This window comes from Schistocerca serialis, chromosome 3, assembly GCF_023864345.2.
Source record: "Schistocerca serialis cubense isolate TAMUIC-IGC-003099 chromosome 3, iqSchSeri2.2, whole genome shotgun sequence".
NCBI classification, from domain to species: Eukaryota; Metazoa; Arthropoda; class Insecta; order Orthoptera; family Acrididae; genus Schistocerca; species Schistocerca serialis.
In genome coordinates, this window is record NC_064640.1 from 843862565 (window position 1) to 843880592 (window position 18028).

At 43.1% G+C, this 18028-nt stretch overlaps 1 long non-coding RNA gene across 1 annotated transcript in view; it reads right to left on the reverse strand.

Annotated features, from left to right (window-relative positions):
• LOC126470923 (uncharacterized) overlaps window positions 1-15918 on the reverse strand; it is a 114970-nt gene extending 99052 nt beyond the window's left edge. The window contains exon 1 of the long non-coding RNA XR_007586280.1: window positions 15871-15918. This is a non-coding gene — a long non-coding RNA (uncharacterized LOC126470923). The remainder of the gene's footprint in view (window positions 1-15870) is intronic.
• Window positions 15919-18028: the final 2110 nt, after the last annotated feature.

The following is an 18028-nucleotide window of genomic DNA, read 5'->3' on the forward strand; positions in this document are numbered from 1 at the left end:
CAATGTTCTGCGCTATAAGCGAGGAAACTGCAATACAACATGCCAAAGAATGAAACTCTGACGTAATGGCGTCAGTCAAACAGCCGTGTATTGTCGTTTGCCTCACTAAGAACAACAGTTATCACTGTTCGCTTTTGTGAAACACGTCGCTTCTGCTGTTCACAGCTGTTAAGGCATGCATTATGGAGGTCATAATAACTATCGGATTTTGTTTTCGTGCGTCGGACCATACTAAATATAGAAATCAAGAAGCTTGCATTGGAAGAGATGTGTTTCACAGTGGCGAACGGGAATAAGAGCTGATAGGTCCTAAGCTATTCATTTTAGAGTCCATTTTTAGTGGACATTTTGGTCTTGTTTTGGTCCATACTACCAACACTCTACACATGGAATACTTTTTTAAGACACTATATATATCCGACGCCATCGTGCCATCCCTTACGTTATCTTCACCCATAGAGACGATACATATGCGACCAACATTTTTTGCACTGTCAACATCCATAGCTGAACTCACGTTGAACTCCAGCTGTGGCGTCGGTTTACTAACTTCCTCGAGGGTTCTATCATCCCTATCCCGCACCATGCCCGAACAGAAAGCAATTCCACCCCGGTGTCATTTCCTAACCTCCTTGGGCGCATTACTGCAGATGTCGTCGATCCTGTTGAAATCGGCCATCTACAGGGGTTGGACAAAAATATGTAAACACAAGAAACAAAACCATTACCAACCTAATACAGCGTAGGAAATCCATTGGAATTCAAAACAACTTCCAATGATCTCGGAATTAATAAATAAAGGTCCTTTATGGTTTTCAAGTGAATATCGTACCATTTCTCCCGCAAAATAGTGGCGAGTTCAGGTAACGATGATGGAGGTGGATAGCAATAACGCCCAAAGTGGGCCACAAAGGCTTAATACACTACTGGCCATTAAAATTGCTACACCAAGAAGAAATGCAGATGATAAACGGGAATTCATTGGACAAATATATTATACTAGAACTGACATGTGATTACATTTTCACGCAATAGATCCTGACAAGTCACTACCCAGAACAACCACCTCTGGCCGTAATAACGGCCTTGATACGCCTGGGCATTCAGTCAAACAGAGCTTGGCTGGCGTGTACAGGTACAGCTGCCCATGCAACTTCAACACCACACCACAGTTCATCAAGAGTAGTGACAGGCGTATTGTCACAAGTCAGTTGCTCGGCCACCATTGACCAGACGTTTTCAATTGGTGAGAGATCTGGAGAATGTGCTGGCCAGGGCAGCAATCGAACATTTTCTGTATCCAGAAAGGCCCGTAAATGACCTGCAACGTGCGGTCGTGCATTATCCTGCTGAAATGTAGGCTTTCGCAAGTATCGAATGAAGGGTAGAACCACGGGTCGTAACACATCTGAAATGTAACGTCCACTGTTCAAAGTGCCCTCAGTGCGAACAAGAGGTGACCGAGACGTGTAACCAATGGCAGCCCATACCATCACGCCGGGTGATACGCCAGTATGGCGATGACGAATACAAGCTTCCAATGTGCGTTCACCGCGATGTCGCCAAACACGGATGCGACCATCATGATGCTGTAAACAGAACCTGGATTCATCCGAAAAAATGACGTTTTGCCATTCGTGCACCCAGGTCAGTCGTTGAGTACACCATCGCAGGCGCTCCTGTCTGTGATGCAGCATCAAGGGTGACCGCAGCCGTGGTCTCCGAGCTGATACTCCGTACTGCTGCAAACGTCGTCGAACTGTTCGTGTAGATGGTTGTTGTCTTGCAAACGTCCCCATTTGTTGACTCAGGGATCGAGACGTGGCTGCACGATCCGTTACAGCCATGCGGATAAGATGCCTGTCATCTCGACTGCTAGTGATACGAGACACTTGGGATCCAGCACGGCGTTCCGTATTACCCTCCCGAATCCACCGATTCCATATTCTGCTAACAGTTCTTGGATCTCTACCAACGCGAGCAGCAATGTCGCGAACCGATAAACCGCAATCGCGATAGGCTAAAATCCCACCTATATCAAAGTCGGAAACGTGATGGTACGCATTTCTCCTACTTACACGAGGCATCACAACAACGGTTCAGCAGGCAACGGCGGTCAACTGCTGTTTGTGTATGAGAAATCGGTTGGAAACTTTCCTCATGTCAGCACGGTGTAGGTGTCGCCACCGGCGCCAACCTTGTGTGAATGCTCTGAAAAGCTAATCATTTGCATATCACAGCATCTTCTTCCTGTCGGTTAAATTTCGCGTTTGTAGCACGTCATCATCGCGGTGTAGCAATTTTAATAGCCAGTAGTGTATATTGTTCATCCCAAAAACCGTAAATACGCCATTTTTGTATCCCTTGATTTCAGGAAGGTATATGACAATATATGACACCCCAACCTTCTCTTTGAGCTCCACATCTATGGACTTCCAATTAATGACATCTACCTCACACTTTGTATTCAACAGCCCATCGTATGTCACCGTCAAAAGCATCAACTCCCGTATCTTCCATCCCCAAGGTTCCTTGCTGTCTCCACTCTTGTACGGCTAATGTACCACCGATATGCCAAAGCTATCTTCTCCTTCACTTCTCCTCCAGTATGTCGATGGCATGCATTCCTAGCCCTCTGCCCTTTTCACCACAAATCGTAACTCTCCCTTCAGATCCATCTCAACATAAATTCACCTGCTCGTGCAACCAATGGCTCCTAAGACTATACCCTACTAAAATCCAAGCAATAATTACAGGACGAACCACTAGCAGATTCCGCCCCCAAAATTTTTAATTTGCCATTTATGACCGTCGTATACAGTTAACTAACACACTCAAATATCTTTTAGTAACGCAACTAACATGAAAACTGTTGCGACCAGACAAAACTACTTAGGCCAGCCATAACTGTGGTTTTTTTGGTTGCTCGGTAAGACGGCGCACAGGAACTGTAACCCATGAAATACACTCCTGGAAATTGAAATAAGAACACCGTGAATTCATTGTCCCAGGAAGGGGAAACTTTATTGACACATTCCTGGGGTCAGATACATCACATGATCACACTGACAGAACCAAGGCACATAGACACAGGCAACAGAGCATGCACAATGTCGGCACTAGTACAGTGTATATCCACCTTTCGCAGCAATGCAGGCTGCTATTCTCCCATGGAGACGATCGTAGAGATGCTGGATGTAGTCCTGTGGAACGGCTTGCCATGCCATTTCCACCTGGCGCCTCAGTTGGACCAGCGTTCGTGCTGGACGTGCAGACCGCGTGAGAAGACGCTTCATCCAGTCCCAAACATGCTCAATGGGGGACAGATCCGGAGATCTTGCTGGCCAGGGTAGTTGACCTTCTAGAGCACGTTGGGTGGCACGGGATACATGCGGACGTGCATTGTCCTGTTGGAACAGCAAGTTCGCTTGCCGGTCTAGGAATGGTAGAACGATGGGTTCGATGACGGTTTGGATGTACCGTGCACTATTCAGTGTCCCCTCGACGATCACCAGTGGTGTACGGCCAGTGTAGGAGATCGCTCCCCACACCATGATGCCGGGTGTTGGCCCTGTGTGCCTTGGTCGTATGTAGTCCTGATTGTGGCGCTCACCTGCACGGCGGCAAACACGCGTACGACCATCATTGGCACCAAGGCAGAAGCGAATCTCATCGCTGAAGACGACACGTCTCCATTCGTCCCTCCATTCACGCCTGTCGCGACACCACTGGAGGCGGGCTGCACGATGTTGGGGCGTGAGCGGAAGACGGCCTAACGGTGTGCGAGACCGTAGCCCAGCTTCATGGAGACGGTTGCGAATGGTCCTCGCCGATACCCCAGGAGCAACAGTGTCCCTAATTTGCTGGGAAGTGGCGGTGCGGTCCCCTACGGCACTGCGTAGGATCCTACGGTCTTGGCGTGCATCCGTGCGTCGCTGCGGTCCGGTCCCAGGTCGACGGGCACGTGCACCTTCCGCCGACCACTGGCGACAACATCGATGTACTGTGGAGACCTCACGCCCCACGTGTTGAGCAATTCGGCGGTACATCCACCCGGCCTCCCGCATGCCCACTATACGCCCTAGCTCAAAGTCCGTCAACTGCACATACGGTTCACGTCCACGCTGTCGCGGCATGCTACCAGTGTTAAAGACTGCGATGAAGCTCCGTATGCCACGGCAAACTGGCTGACACTGACGGCGGCGGTGCACAAATGCTGCGCAGCTAGCGCCATTCGACGGCCAACACCGCGGTTCCTGGTGTGTCCGCTGTGCCGTGCGTGTGATCATTGCTTGTACAGCCCTCTCGCATTGTCCGGAGCAAGTATGGTGGGTCTGACACACCGGTGTCAATGTGTTCTTTTTTCCATTTCCAGGAGTGTATTAGTTCGCCTTATTATAGTAATGAATAAAAGATTTTCTTAACTTTCACACACTTCTTTGCTGCAGGAGTACTGGATATTTTACAAATGTTGACCATCAAAGTTTCACTTGATGCGCTAATTAACAAATTGTTCTCTTGAAGTACAACGTTCAACCTTTACTAAAGAACAAGTTTATCAGAAGCTTTAGCAGCTGCCACTGTCCTACATGATGGTGTTGATTGCTGTAGCTGACGTTTCGAACTGGGCAATGCTCAGCTCTACACTGGCCCCACTGCGAGGGCGCTCCCATGCTGAGAGCGAGGGCGTATCTTCTGGTGTGCCATCTACATCTACATCTACATTTATACTCCGCAAGCCACCCAACGGTGTGTGATGGAAAGCACTTTACGCGCCACTGTCATTACCTCCCTTTCCTGTTCCAGTCGCGTATGGTTCGCGGGAAGAACGACTGCCGGAAAGCCTCCGCGCGCGCTCGAATCTCTCTAATTTTACATTCGTGATCTCGGGAGGTATAAGTAGGGGCAAGTGATATATTCGATACTTCATCCAGATACGCACCCTCTCGAAACCCGCTGGTTGTTGCGGATTGCAGCACGACCTTGCTAAATCTGTAGTGTTGGTTCGCACTGCCCATCTTTGGCGTGACACCGTGATGTCTGGACGATACCACAGAAACCACATCTAATAAGCTTTCAACAGAAAGCCCACAGTATACTAAAATTACTAGACGACGGAACATGGAGATTGCAACCTATCCTCTGCCATACAAATATAGCAAGCATTTCGCTCCTCCAATTTCTGTCATACCCTACAGATCCTAGAATGCCACGCACTCCGCCTAGAATTTCGGATCCGCTTTTCCATCTATATCTACGTGACTACTCTGCAACTCACATTCAAGTGTCTGGCAGATGGTTCATCGAACAATCTTCGGACTATTTCTCTGCCGTTCCGTTCTCCAACAGCGCGCAGGAAAAATGAACATTTACCTTAAATCTTGCCGCACAAACTCTTATTTCTCTTCTTTCAATAGGATGATCATTTCTCACTATGTAGGTTGACGTCAACACAATATTTTCGAATTCAGAGGAGAAGATCCGTAACTGAAATTTCGTAAAATGATCTCGTCACAACGTGAAACGCATTTGGTTTAATGATTGCCAGCCCAATTCAAATACAGTATCCGTGACACTCTCTCCCCTATTTCACAGTAATTAAACACAAGATGCCCTTCTGTAAACTTTCTCGATGTCTTCCTTCGCCGGCCGGAGTGGCCGAGCGGTTCTAGGCGCTACGGTCTGGAACCGCGCGACCGCTACGACCGCAGGTTCGAAACCTGCCTCGGGCATGGATGTGTGTGATGTCCTTAGGTTAGTTAGGTTTCAGTAGTTCTAAGTTCTAGGAGACTGATGACCACTGCAGTTAAGTCCCATAGTGCTCAGAGCCATTAGAACCATTTTTTGTCTTCCTTCAATCCTATCTGTTAAGGATCCCATACTGCGCAGCAGTTCTCTAGAAGAGGACGGGCAAGCTTAGCGTAGGCAGCTTCGTTAGTTGATCTGTTGCATCTTCTAAGTGTTTTACTAATAAAACGAAGTCATTTTTTCGCCTTCCTCACATCATTTTCTGTGTGATTTTACAATTTACCCCTCCTGCGTCAATCTTCTATCAATTTATAAAACTCCGCACCCACCGCTTCCGTACTGAACAACTACGAATATCCTACGTTACCACGTTATTATAGCCAAGTTGGCACGGAGCCCACGCCTACCACAGTAGTACAAGTTTGTATGCCAACTAGCTCCGCAGACGACGAAGAGATTGAAGAAATGTATGATGAGATCAAATAAATTATTCAGATAGTGAAGGGAGACGAAAATTTAATAGTAATGGGAGACCGGAATTCGATAGTAGGAAAAGGAAGAGAAGGAATGGGGATAAGCAATGAAAAACGAATACACCTGGTAGAATTTTGCACGAAGCATAACTTAATCATAGCTAACACTTGGTTTAAAAATCATGAAAGAAAGTTGTATACGTGGAAGAGGCCTAGAGGCACTGAAAGGTTTCAGATAGATCATATAATGGTAAGAACAGAGATTTAGGAACCAGGTTTTAAACTGTAAGACATTTCCAGGGGCAGGTGTGGACTCTGACCACAATCTATTGGTCATGACCTGTAGATTAAAACTGAAGAAACTGCGAAAAGGTGGGAATTTAAGAAGATAGGATCTGGATAAACTGAAAGAACCAGAGGATGTAAAGAGCTTCAGGGCGAGCATTAGGGAATGATTGACAGGAATGCGGTAATGAAATACAGTAGAAGAAGAATGGGTAGCTTTGAGGGATGAAGTAGTGAAGGCAGCAGAGGATCAAGTAGGTAAAAAGACAAGGGCTAGTAGAAATCCTTGGGTAACAAAACAGATATTGAACTTAACTTATGAAAGGAGAAAATATGAAAATGCAGTAAATGAAGTAGGCAAAAAGGAATACAAACGTCCCAAACATGAGGTCGACAAAAAGTGCAAAATGGCTGAACAGGGATGGCTAGCGGACAAATATAAGGATGTAGAGGCATGCCTCACTAGGGGTAAGGTAGATACTGCCTACAGGAAAATTAAAGAGACCTTCGGAGAAAAGAGCACCACCTGCATGAATATCAAGAGCTCAGATGGAGAACAAGTTCTGAGCAAAGAAGTGAAAGCAGAAAGGTGGAAGGCGTATATAGAAAGTCTGTACAAGGGCGATGTACCTGAGGACAATATTATGGAAATGGAAGAGGACGAAGATGAAGATGGATATATGATACTGCATGAAGAATTTGACACAGCACTGAAAGACCTAAGTCGAAACAAGGCCCCAGGAGTAGCCAACATTCCATTAGAGCTACTGATAGCCTTATGAGAGCCGGCCATGACATAACTCTACCATCTGGTCAGCAAGATGTATAAGACAGGCAAAATACCCTCAGACTTCAAGAAGAATATAACAATTCCAATTCCAAAGAAAGCAGGTGTAGACAGGTGTGAAAATTACCGAATTCTGTACAGACGAATGGAAGAACTGGTAGAAGCCGATCTCGGGGAAGATCAGTTTGGATTCCATAGAAATGTTGGAACACGTGAGGCAATACTGACCCAACGACTTTTCTTAGAAGATAGAATAAGGAAAGGCAAACCTACGTTTCTAGCATTTGTAGACTTCGAGAAGGCTTTTGACAATGTTGGTTGGAATACTCTCTTTCAAATTCTGAAGGTGACAGGGATCAAGTACATGGAGCGAAATGCTATTTACAGTTTGTACAGAAACCAGATGGCAGTTATAAGAGTCGGGAGGCATGAAAGGGAAGCAGTGGTTGGGAAGGAAGTGAGACAGGGTTGTATCGCATCTCCGATGTTATTCAATCTGTATATTGATCAAGCAGTAATGGAAACAAAAGAAAAATATGGAATAGGAATTAAAATCCAGGGAGAAGAAACAAAAACTTTGAGATCCGCCGATGACATTGTAATTCTGTCAGAGACAGCAAAGGACCTGGAAGAGCAGTTGAATGGAATGGAGAGTGTCTTGAAAGGAGGATTAAGGTGAACATCTACAAAATCAAAAGGAGAATAATGGAATGCAGTCTAATTAAATCAGGTGATGGTGTGGGAATTAGATTAGGAAATGAGACACCTAAAACAGTAGATGACTTTTGCTATTTGGGGAGCAAAATTACTGATGATGGTCGAAGTAGAGAGGATATAAAATGTAGACTGGCTATGACAAGGAAAGTGTTTTTAAAGAAGAGAAATTTGTTAACATCGAGTATAGATATAAATGTCAGGAAGTCGTTTCTGAAAGTATTTGTATGGAGTATAGCCATATACGGAAGTGAAACATGGACGATAACTAGTTTAGACATGAAGAGAATAGAAGCTTTTGAAATATGGTGCTACAGAAGAACACTGAAGATTAGATGGGTAGATCACGTAACTAATAAGGAGGTACTGAATACAATTGGAGAGAAGAGGAATTTGTGGCACAACTTGACTAGAAGAAGGAATCGGTTGGTAGAACATGTTCTGAGGCATCAAGGGATCACCACTTTGGTTTCGGAGGGTAGCGTGAAGGGTAAAAATCGTAGGAGGAGACCAAGATATGAATACACAAAGCAGATTCAAAACGATGTATGTTGTAATAGTTACTTGGAGATGAAGAAGCTTGTGCAGGATAGAGTAGCATGGAGGGCCGCATCAAACCAGTCTCTGGACAGAAGATCACAACACAACACACCCACAAACTTGATACCAAACACACTCAAACTTGGTACTAACCACCCTCTAGTTTCTCCCCCGCTCTCTAATCCTGATACTCTGCTGCGACTATATCACATATACCTCCGACAATACACCTCCACACTCTCTACATCCTCCCAACGGAACTTTAATCATCTCCCCTTATCTGACCTTGAAATCCACCCTGATATACACGCATCCTATCAGAGCTAGCAAGACCCACTCCTTATCTCCTTGTCAGGGTTCATGTTCTCACTACTCATCTCCATCAACATCCTAAGGCTTGGTTTGGAACCTCATTCCTCATCATCTTCTCAACGCCCTCGACCAAACATCCACCCAAATAAAACCTATTTTACGTAGTATTGACAAACCTACAAATCCCATTATACGTCTACCCCTGACAATTTAAATAAACTCATCACTTCATTCAACAGCGTAAATATCTCAAATAATCCACATATCAGCCTTTTATCTTTTAATCAACACAACGAACTGTCGGTATTTTATTTTGTGAAAACGTTCACGTTAATTCCGTGTAAAAGTTTTAATATCTTTTTAAATTTGTCACATCGTTTGGCTGAAGAGCGGAGATTGCGAATTGTAACCACTGACAGTCCTCCACCTCCACGTGTGGGATCAGTGGAATGGGATGAAAAAACAATACAGAAAGAAATTGAGTGTAACATCATTTTAAATTTATAAATGACTTCGGAATACATTAATCAAATTTTGATTAAATGAAAAATTGAAACAGACTTGTGTTATTACTTAGTAAACAAGTAATAAAATGCAGTAATATAGTTACAGATGTCCTCCAAGGAACACGTATTATGACAACGGAACAAGTGAAGAATCCCTTATATTCCTACCATCCGATAATATTACTTAACAAGAAAGAAAGTACAACTGAAAGGGACCAATATACACCGTTGGCTCAAACAAAACTAGATACTTGATATATTAGACAAAGACGTGTGCTAGACAACGACCTAACCTTGTTCACAACGAAACGCATATGCAAAGCTGGAAAATCATATAAATGTAACTGTGCAAATGCAGCAAACGCATGCAATACTCTCACCAAGACTTTCATACGCTGCAGTGTAGAAAATTCACTACATAAATAGCTATACTTTATAAAACAATCAACGAACAGAATGAAATGGACGGTGTCCCCACAGTTCCAAGCGGAGGTAATGGTGAAAATAAAAATGGCTGATTACCCATATGGCACTATCGAAACTCGGGGGCCTAGCCTCCTGATTGGACAGCAGGGCTCTGTCTCCAGTTTACTACTCGCGGGTATTTTGCCCAACTGGAGATGCGACAACCCAACCAGACGAGAACAGTGCGTAGAGAGTCCTTGCACTGTGCCAGCGACTTACAACTCATGTAGTGATACATACACTACGTGATCAAAAGTATCCGGACACCTGGCTGAATATGACGTACAAGTTTGGGGCGCCCTCCATCGGTAGTGCTGGAATTCAGTATGATGTTGGCCCACCCATAGCCTTGATGACAGCTTCCACTCTCAGAGGCATACGTGCAATCAGATGCTAGAAGGTTTCTTGGGGAAGAGCAGCCCATTCTTCACGGAGTGCTGCACTGAGGAGAGGTATCGATGTCGGTCGGTGAAGCCTGGCACGAAGTCGGCGTTCCAAAACATCCGAAGGGTGTTCTATAGGATTCAGGTCAGGACTCTGTGCAGGTCAGTCCATTACAGGGATCTTATTGTCGTGTAACCACTGCGCCACTTTTCGTGCATTATGAACAGGTGCTCGATCGTGTTGAAAGATGCAATCGCCATCCCCGAATTGCTCTTCAACAGTGAGAAGCAAGAAGCCGCTTAAAACATCAATGTAAGCCTGTGCTGTGATAGTGCCACGTAAAACAACAAGGGGTGCAAGCCGTCTCCATGAAAAACACGATCACACCATAACACCAACGCCTCCGAATTTTACTGTTGGCAGTACACACGCCGGTGGATGACGTTCATCGGGCATTCGCCATACCCACTCCCTGCCATCGGATCGCCACACTGTGTACCGTGATTCGTCAGTCCACACAACGATTTTCCACTGTTCAATCGTCCAATGTTTACGCTTCTTACACAAAGCGAGGCGTCGTTTGGCATTTCCTGGCGTGATGTGTGTCTTATGAGCATCCGCTCACCCATGAAATCCAAGTTTTCTCACCTCATGCCTAACTGTCATTGTACTTGAAGTGGATTCTGATGCAGTCTGCAATTCCTGTGTGATGGTCTAGATAGATGTCTGCCTATTACACATTACGACCCTCTTCAACGGTCGGCGGTCACTGTCAGTCAATAGGCGTGGTGCCGGCCGGGGTGGCCGAGCGGTTATAGACGCTACAGTCTGGAACTGCGCAACCGCTACTGTCGCAGGTTCGAATCCTGCCTCAGGCATGGATGTGTGTGATGTCCTTAGGTTTAAGTAGTTCTAAGTTAGGTTTAAGTAGTTCTAAGGTCAAGGGGACTGATGACCTCAGAAGTTAAGTCCCATAGTGCTCAGATCCATTTGAACCATTCTGAACAGGCGAGGTCGGCCTGTACGCTTTTGTGCTCTATGTGTCCCTTCACGTATCCACTTCACTATTTCATCGGAAACAGTAGACGTAGAGATGTTTAGGAATTCTCGCGAACAGACGTATGACACAAGTGACACCCAATCACCTGACCACGTTCGAGGTCGGTGATATGGAGTACCTGGCAGTAGGTGGCAGCACAATGCACCTAATATGAAAACGTATGTTTTGGGGGGTGTCCGGATATTTTTGATCGCATAGCGTAACATGCAACACATTTTTAATGATGGTTTTCATATTAATCGGAGAATGTCTGGTTATATCGATAACCGCAGTGTTTTAGTAAACATTATTCACAGCAACAAGTTGTTCAATGAATTTAGCTTCTGCGAGATGGTACTGTGGAGTTGAGAGAGGCTGGATAGCCCTGCCAAACGCTTATCATGTACATTGCTGATGATGCATGAACTGTGATCAGTGAAAGAGCCTATGATCCAAGGGAAGTGCACATGCTTGTCGTCCTGATTTCTGAAGATGAGTACTTACAGATCACGCCTGGACCGCCACAACAGAGAATAATCCATTACTCTGTTAACCGCAGCAGAAATTAGGAGCAGTGTTGCACCTAGATTGTCAGCTAGGTGTAGTAAGGACTCTTCTCTGAAGGCTGCGGTATAAACCAGGATGTCACTCGCTAGCCTTCCTGTCGCTCCCAACGTTGTCACATTAGAAGCAATTGTTGCGTTGAATGGCACAGAGCTTAGTTCAGTGATGAGAACAAAATTGGCCTTAGTAGTCATTTGCGAGCTTGGTGTCGAGTACATTAGTTATCGCAATACACTATGCTCTCTCCAACAAATCTGTCAACTCCAGCGCCTTGCACTGACTCTATACGGATCATGATGCGATGGCGTCTGACTTCATGTATATTACAACAAACATATGTTGATTAGCTGCGTTTAGAGATGGAAGTAATGTGATGCAAAATATCCCAAAAAGACATTTGGCAACCCTAATATCGTCTTTATACAAAACTGAAAGAGTGCTTTGTAGGTGCAAGAGGTTATACTGGATACTGAAAGATTTGTTAAAGAGATGTTGTTCATATATATTGTACTACCCCACTGCCCATGCCATTAGGTACTGACCCTGTATCAGTATGTAGATGCCCAATGAAGACTGTAAACTATCATTTGTTACGCAAGGATTTTCAACTAACGCTAAATTATGGTCCTACAGACTTCAAAAGGTTGGTGCAATAGTGACACTGTAATAAAATTTTGTAACCAGGTGAGACACGTATGTAATGAAAGTCAACGTTATTATGAGTTGTACTATTTATTATAAATCCTCGCACAAAACGAATGCAGTAATTGTACTGACGTTTAACATGGACATGTTTAATAACTCCCTATTTAGTGACAAATTATCACAAGAACATTAAACAGTTACAAGTAACCAATAAAAAATAAGGTAATGCACCAGAATGCTGCTACAATTGTTAATTGCTAGACTTTTACATTAGGAATATGCCTATTTCGGCGTTATCGCCATCTTCAAGCTATCTGCAACCAAATATGCTATGTTAAAAATTGTGACATTGTAACTAATAACAATTTTCTTTTACTGTGTGCTAGTACATACTTCCATATTGCACCGTGATGCTGTCTCTGTTTTATAATGTTATTGCTGCATAGGGCGTTACCAACTGCAACCAAATTTTTTAATATTTAATTTAATTATCTCTATTAATTGCTGTTGTCACAAATATAAGCTAGCTCTTTTATCACTTGTATATGCTGTTGTGGTTTTGACAGATACGATTGTCTATGAATCGTAATTATCTGTGGCGTGGTATTATAATCTTTGTTGCGTTTTTTTAACGTATATATATATATATATATATATATATATATATATATATATATATATATATATCTGTGTTTTTATTTTATTACGACTAATCTGAATCAAGATATCTAGAAAAATTTTCTGCTTTAGGTCCGTTTGTTCGTTTAATATATTACCACAGTCTGTCCGTGAGTGTATATAGATCCCGATTTCTTTTAAAACGTTCATTTTAAATCCCTTTGGAATTACCTGTAAGATTTTCATTGCGTTTGTTATGTAATCAGCTTTATGCTTTTCTGTTTTTTAAATGGTTGAAGAAGTTCGAATGGTTTGTATCGGTAATTCTTGTGTGTTCTCTGTACCTAATTTCAAAGCTTCTGTCTGACTGTCCTGTATAGAAATTAGCACTGTTTATACAATTTATTTTATATATGCCTGCTTGTGTGTGTAATGATGGTATTGTTTTTTCGGAATAGATTAGTGTATAGAGGCTATATCTGGTTCTGTACGCGAATTTAACTGCTATCTTCTTTAGTAAGCCGGCAGGGGTGGCCGAGCGGTTCTAGGCGCTACAGTCTGGAACCGCGCGACCGCTACGGTCGCAGGTTCGAATCCTGCCCCGGGCATGGATGTGTGTGCTGTGCTTAGGTTAGTTAGGTTTAAGTAGTTCTAAGTTCTAGGGGACTGGTGACCTCAGAAGTTAAGTCCCATAGTGCTCAGAGCCATTTGAACCATTCTTCAGTAATCTATTGAGTTCATTGGATATTTGCCCTGTGTAAGTTTGCAGTATTTATTCGAACTTTTGTTTTGTGGGTTGATTGGTTGGTTGATTTGGGGATGGGGATCAAACAGCAAGGTCATCGGTCCCATCGGATGGGGAAGGAAGTCGGTCGTGCCCTTTCAAAGAAACCATCTCGAAATTTGCCTTAAGCGATTTATGAAAATCACGGAAAACCTATCAGGATGGCGGGACGTGGGTTTGAACTCTCCTCCTCCCGAATGCGAGTCCAGTGTGCTAACCATTGCGCCACCTCGATCGCTGTTTTGTGGATATTTCTTCCGTTAATTATATATCGCTATGGATCTTAATGGATTTAGGTTCATGGCGTTTGCCATATAGTTTTCTCACTATACTTACATCAAATTTATTTTGTTGAGCTACGTAAGTAAGGACAGCCAGTTCTTTTTGCATGGCTGTATGTTCTAAAGATACATTGATTAGTCTGTTAATCATTGCGTTAAAGTATGTATATTTGTGTACTTTCGGGTGGCAAGAGTTTGCGTTAATAACGTTGTCTGATGTTGTGTGTTTTCGGTGTATTTCAAATCTGTGCTGATTGTTACTATTTTTGATTGTCAGGTCCAACAGTTTAGAGCTTTATTTGTTTCAGGTTCCATCGTGAATTTGATTTTTCTGCTTTGTTCATTCGGCGTTTTACGTAACTGTGCTAGGCCAGTATTGGATCCCTCTATTAGTAGCAGAGTTTCATCAACGTACCGAAAATAGTATACTATTTTCCTTGTTAGTGGGTTAGTTGGATTGAAGAATTTCACCTCTAAAGTGTTTAGGAAGATGTCAGCAATGGTTCCTGCAGTGCTACATCCCACAACAACACCATCTTCCTGGGTGTATATGTCATTGTTAAATCCGAAGGAATTTTGTTTTAGAACCAGTTTTAGTAGGTTCATGATTTCCTGTATTCCTGTCATAGGTAGCTTTCCATATTGTAGTAAGCTCTCTTCTGTGATGGTTATTGTTTCTTGGATTGGAATTCTTATATATAAATTAGTAATGTCAAAGGAAACAAATTTACTATTCTGTGGAATTTTTATGTCTTTTATTTTATTTGCTAGAGCTCTTGAATTTTTGATTGTGAACTGTAGTATTTTTTGAGCCAGTAGTTTAGCTTTTTACTAATCTGGTATGTGGGACTATCAATAGAGTTTACTAAGGTACTTTTCGTTATTAAATTTTTATGTACCTTTGGTTGCCCATATAGTTTGGGTGTTTTTGTATTTACGTTTATACATGCTCTTTTTTCAAAATCAGTTAACAGTGTGTCACAGTTACCAGTGTGTAACATCTTTTTATTACTTTTTAGTTTCTGCTGCTTATTTGTTTGTGAGGTCCATATTTAGTTTTTAAATGTTTTGTTTTTGGGTTAGAACTTTTTCTGTTATGTGATATCTCTACGGATATTTTATTCTGTTGACGAATAGACAATTTAGTTGTTACAATAGAAAATCTCGTTAATACGAGTATCAACATGTTATGAAAACTTTCGACACGCATTAGAAAACAATAAAAAAAACAAGAGTATTTCTTTAAGCTACCAAACAATTAATAAATTTGCCGCCAAAAGCTCTTTGAAATATTATTCCATAAGTTCAAATTTTTCTGCGGTTTTCTTTCTCTTTTCGCTGCCCTTGTACGGGAGCACAAACGCATACAGCTTGTACGAAACTCATGTGCAAACTGAGAAACAAAACAGCTTCTTAGTTTCTAGCGTACACTGTTAGAGGTCTTCGTCGACTTTGAGTGACTAAACTATTTGATGCTGCTCTGGCTGCTAATTTATATTGCAGACGCAAATGTTTAAATACTAATCTGTGAAGATAAATGCACTAGAAATTTCACGATTCAGAGGCAGATATCTACAAGACATTTCTCCCCAGTACAGGATGACATTTCGTTGTGCTAACAGTAGCGACATTCAGTTACAGAAACTCCTCCAATCGCCAACGTTCATAATTGTATATGCCAACAACCAAATATGTAGGATTTGTTATTGGATGCAAAATACTCACCTTACAAATATGAGCTAAAGATGAACACAGTGTACTAGAATATTGTACATCATGGAGAAGTTTGACACGGAAATCTAAAACAAATAAATTGTACAGCAGTTAATACCATCAAGGTAACAGAATGGTCAAATTTTAACTGTTGGGACCAGCACGAAATATATAAATGTTATACTATGACATCATTTCATTTACCACATGAGAATTCCTTAGGTAATTGTCTGAAATTGAATAAATACATTCGAAAATAATCACCAGTAATTAAAATGTGAACTAAACTAAGACGTAAAATTAAATAAACAATAGAAACTAAGTAAGTGTTACGCAACCGTTTTTCTGAAACAGTCCCGTAACATAAGCAAAATTACGATCAGAACAGCTAATTGACAGCGAAAAATGTGATGTTCAAGGTGATCCCTATTAAAGTTTGAATCCCCCCGAAGCGACGTTGATGACGTTGAAACAAGAACTTGAATATAAGACACACGGGGCCCAAAATGTCGAGAAATATCCCACAAGTAGATAACAAATTTTGAACACGTGACGTCACCAGATGACGTACCTCGCCGCAAGTGCAGCGGTGGAGCCTGTCGGTCTGTCGTACCTGATCAAACAAGCCCAACCCAAGTATTCGCGTCGGTGTGGCTCCCGGCCTAAATGCGCGACTTTTGCGCGTGGGACTCAGGGTTCGAGTTTTGCTTCTGGCAGGCAGTATTTTTTGCATTTAGTTACACAGTTATATGTTTAGATTGAGGTAGTATACATTATTTTATTTACAGGTTCCGCGGTCTCCACTAGTTCATTTCAAAGAACAGTACAACAAAAAACCATATCGTGTGACAAGTAAAAAAATGGCTCACATGGCTCTGAGCACTATGGGACTTAACATCGGAGGTCATCAGTCCCCTAGAACTAAGAACTACTTAAACGTAACTAACCTAAGGACATCACACACATCCATGCCCGAGGCAGGATTCGAACCTGCGACCGTAGCGGTCGTAAGGTTCCAGACTGAAGCGCCTAGAACCGCTCGGCCACTCCGGCCGGCGACAAGTAAACAAATACAAGCTTCCGAATTGCATCGCTACCAGTGAATGACCTACGTGTTCCTTACTAAATAAAGCCTGTAAACAAAAAAAGAAGTGACAAAAGGAAAGAAACACAAAATATGGACAGGTTTTGTTTGGTTACAGCGAGGACAGTAATTTTGTAACTTCTATGTTTATAGTAGATCACAATAACAAAGTGTGTTCGAAAACAAAATAGCCTAACGGAGCGAAGCGTTAACACTGCCCCTTATGAGCGAGGGTTAGATCGACAAGTCCAATCGCTGCGCGTGCGATGAGGTACGTCATCTGGTGACGTCACATGTTCAACATTTGTCGTCCACTTTTCGGCTGTTTCCCGACACTTGTGGTGCCATGAGCCTTATATTAAATTACTTGCCTCAGCGTCATCCACGTCGCTACGGAGGTTTTTATACGTTAATAAGAAACACCCTGTGTAACAGTACTAGTGTCAGTAGCTGGCTAACGTAATTTACTCTTCATTTAGTCTTTTATTTCAGTTCGCATCGCTTATATAGATGAGAGGACGTTGAAACCAGATTCGAACGAAACGAGAGCACCGTGAAATCACGTAGGCCACCACCCTTGCGGCAGCCCTATGGGTGACAGGCCACTGGGTAGTCTAGTGCTGCGTACAATAAGCACATGTGCAAGCACAGGTAAGTTCTCCTTGGCACAAGACCCCAGCTGCGATCATTTTTACAATCCAAAAGTGGAAAGAGAAGGTACTCTGTTATTACTGAAGTCCAACAAAAGACTGTCGTGTACAAAACGTAGAAAGCTGCGTTTTCTCCAGAAAGTGCCAGATGCTAGAGATGGTCTCTCAGAAATGGAGTAGGTACCCACAGTTTTGGGACACTTTGAAGGTGCGAGACGCTATGACCTCATCCCTTTCCCCCACCTCCTCCTTTTCCACCAACATATCCGCATTTTTTACACTGTCCGCAGGCTTGATCCCCCCCACCCCCTGGTGTCCTCCTTCCTCTCCACCCCCCACCCATTGCCGATCCTCTATCGCTGTATACCTGCCTCTCTCCATCTCCAGACCCTCTATCTCCTTCATCAGGACAATTTCCAGCACCTCCCCCTCCCGG